This window comes from Pteropus vampyrus, unplaced genomic scaffold, assembly GCF_000151845.1.
Source record: "Pteropus vampyrus isolate Shadow unplaced genomic scaffold, Pvam_2.0 Scaffold21, whole genome shotgun sequence".
In the NCBI taxonomy this organism is placed as follows: Eukaryota; Metazoa; Chordata; class Mammalia; order Chiroptera; family Pteropodidae; genus Pteropus; species Pteropus vampyrus.
This window is the reverse complement of record NW_011888802.1, coordinates 3,457,218-3,461,240: the sequence shown is the minus strand read 5'-3', so window position 1 is coordinate 3,461,240 and position 4,023 is coordinate 3,457,218.

Below are 4,023 nucleotides of genomic sequence, written 5' to 3'. Positions count from 1 at the left end.
CTTTTATTTCTGTTTACTTCTATTTGAATTATTTCTATTTTTCTAGAAAATTCAACACAGTAATGAAATATTCACATTTATTAACAGAGAGCTTGTTAATCTATTGTCTATCATTTTAATTTCATATCTAGATTTATTCCCTGTCTAAATTCTGATTTTGGTATTTGTGTTTCCTTTTCCATAATTTGGCTAAGAAGTACTGTATCGAGCTTTTTATTCTTTCAAAAACCAAATCTGGATTTGTATCAGATGGCTGCTTTTCTCTTTTTAAAATAATGTCTATGCTGTTATATTATCTTTATTGATTAGTATTTACCATGTTATTTTTGGAAATTATAGGCGAATGTTTTATTTAAAATGTTATTTGCTTATTAATGCAGGTGTTTAAAATGATGCGTTTTTTTTCATAAATCTGTTGCATTACAAAGCTTCTGAAGGACTTACTGTATATAATTTTTGAGGCATGAACATTGTTCTGTAAATTACCTTGTCTTCAAGGAAACCATATATAATGTAAATTCAGGTTTACTGTCTGCAAACTACAGACAGTAAGATGGACCCATTTTGCAACCACTATAAGATATATAAGTATTATTAATTTATATTTATACTCATTTTTTACACATGCAAACGTTTCTCAAATGATATTTATGTGAAAATGTACACTTGAAAGGTAAAGATAGCCAAATCCTATTCAAGTATGTTAATGGTACATAGTAATACTAAGAAAGTAAATTAAACTTAAATTATTTTGCAAATTAAGACAACCAACTATTTTCTCCTCTATGCAGTATATAGCCTTTTGTACTAAAAATAAAACATATTAGCCTTTTTAGATTTAACTACCTCTATGTAGTTTAGTTCTCAAACAGTGGAACCAAATAGTTTGTCTACCAATGCAGTCTTTCCTCAAATCTCTGTGTGTTAAACTCAGACTTGCTTAGTCACTTTTTATTACTTTTTAAAAGCACAGGCAACTTTCCAAGATATTTTATCAAAATCACTTTATTCTTTTCTTATGAGAAAGGTCATACTGAGTCCATTTACAACAATAGAAGTATTCATAAAAATAAAAGGTTACATATCACACCTGAGCATGAGTGGTCAGAATTTACTGAAGAATTATTCTTGTGCCCTTCAGACTTCATCTTTTTTAATCCTTCAGCTTTTATAATCTCTCTTCAGCAGAATCATTAATATTTTGTTTTAGTTAAGCAAGTGGGAATTTTAAATGAGCTGCGATGCAAGTAGCTGGCCAAAAGCCCACCCCCTTTAGTCTAGCCACATTGCCCTTTTTTGCATATCAATGGCCCCATTTCTCATGTTCCCCTGTGTTATGCAGAGCTGATCCAACACAAAGCTTCTTTTGAATTAAAAGAAGATGAACACAGGGGTCAGTTTATCAGACCTGGAAGGAGAGAAGAAATGAGCTCAACAAGCAGTGAAGCAATCTGGAATACAATCAAGGACAAGAGCAAAATCAGATTTATACATTTGCATCGCTTCATATTCTCTTTCGTTTTTAATAGTCAAAAAGCAGCTTTTCCAATTTTAAATTTTGGATTTATTTTCATTTGTTTTTAACAACTTAAAATGACTGAACACAGGTAAAAAATAAAATATTTATCTATTCATAAATAACTTTTTAGGTAATATTCAGATAATAGGAAAAGAAACAATTCCTCAATATATTGATATGGGTAAAGTACATCCTAAAGAAAGAGTGTTCTTGTTGCATTGTTTTAAAGCGGCATTCCTCAGTAGATGCATAATGTGAAATGCATATGTCATTAAAATTTTTCAAGGATCCACATTAAAAGTAATTTAATGAAGCACGTGAAGTTAGATTTATTACTCTACTTTTTAACCCCAAATATCCAACATATTGTTTCAAAGGTAATCAATATAAAATTATTCACGGGATATATTACATTTTTTTATTTTTTCATGTTAAGACTTCAAAATTGGATATGTATTTTACACATGATGGCATATTTCAATTTGGAGTAGCCATACTTATGTCAGTGAAAGAAAGTCAAAATGTAAGAAAACTTTTATAAGAGTTTATTTCAGCCAATAACTGAGAGTATGCCTGTAAACAAGGGATAGAGAAAATGCTCTGGAGAATGGCATTTTAGCAGGTTTTTTTTATACATTTAGAATCAAAGGAGAAAACAATTGGGAGGTTACGTAAAATCCATGGGTGGTAGTTTAAGGAGGTGAGAGAAAACAAAGAAGGGAAATCACTAGGATTGGATAAAAGTAAAATATAGATACACACTTCTTTTACAATGGTAGGTACCAGATAATTAACATTTAATATTTAAAGTAAATAGAGATGGTATGTAGGCAACAGGATAGTAATGAGAAGTTTTGTGAGCATTGTGCCCTGGTGCCTGTGGGGTCAGGAAAAGATAGTTACTGACCTTCCAGAGGTATGTTACCATAGATGCATAAGAACAATGGACAGGTCTCCTTTAAGGTGAAAATTAACCTTTTGTTACTAAGGAAACTATAAGCCCGGGACATGACTACCCACCATGACCAGCCCACTTAGGAATTTGTGATCAGATCATCTTGTGTGATTATTTTCCTGTCACTGAGCTTATGAGACCCAACCTGTAGCCCCCTGAGTTTATCCAGTCTGCTATGTAACCCCTTTTTAATTTATACTTCATATTCTCCATAATCATATGCAGTAGGGGGCTACTGCATTGGAGAGTACAGGTCTAGAAAAAGACTATTTCAATTATGACTAAAAATAATATTTTGGATGTTCTTTTGGATAATCATTCATGAGTTCAAACATTTAGTATATAGCCATTGACTGCTACCTTCATCATAAAATATGCATGACCAAAATAATGTTGAGCATTGACCACTTAGATTATGTGACAGCATCTTTATTTTCTTTTATTCCTCCATATTACATTTTAACAAAAACAAAACACAAAAGCATTGTATCAACATTGGCGGTGTTGATTTTTACTTTTATGTCTAGTTAGCTTGGTTGTTGGAAGGACAAAATTTACTTAGGAAATAAATTTTCTAAAGATGTTTGAAGATCTAGTTAACTCCATTGCAAGTCCTAGAACTTATACAAATTACTTAAATCTCTGAGCCTCAGAAAAACTGATTTGTAATAAATATAAAGTCATATTAATAAAAACAATTTCACAGGTAATCTATTTTTAGTAAGGAGAATCCTAACCTAATCTCCCAGTCCCCAAGATAACATGTTCTGATCCCTGGAACCTGTGAATATGACAAGTCATTCCCATGATCATATTTTGTTATATAGCACAGCTGGCCTTAAGAAAGGGAGATTATTTGATAGAATTGACCTAAAAGCAGTGATTTTTTTTTTTCCTGGCACTCACAAGAAAATTCTGAAAGATTCAAAGCAGGAGAAGGATTCAATGTGTTTTTGTTGCTTTGAAGATGGAGGTGGTTACTTGAGTAGGAATGCAGGTGGCCTTGATGTGTTAAACTGACAGCCATTAGAAAAATGGGAAGTAGGTCCTTCTTCTTCAAGGAACTATATTCTGTCAACAGTCTGCATGACCTTGAAAGTAAATCCTTCCCCAAAACCTCTGGACACTAGCTCAGTGCACTAATATCTTGATTTTGCTCTGATGAGACCCTGAGCAGGTAAGCTAGTGAGCCACGCCAGACTTTTGACTTATAGAACTCTGGGACAATAAATTGGGTATTGTTTTAAGCCACTAAATTTGTGGTAATTTGTTATGGCACCAATAGAAAACTAATATACTGTGGGAGACTATCTTGTATCCTATAAAATATTTTACAATTTTTAGACATTATAAGTGGAACACAGAATACATTAGATTCTCTCTTTAAACTCTTTGCAGATAAATTAGGTTTGTATGTTCTGTGACCAAATACAGTATTTCTAAATACTTTCATAAGTATTTCAATTTATCATTCTTAAAAGCATGAAGTATTTGAGAGTATTAATAAGCAAATGCAAAGTCATTATCACCACTGAATAACCAAAATATC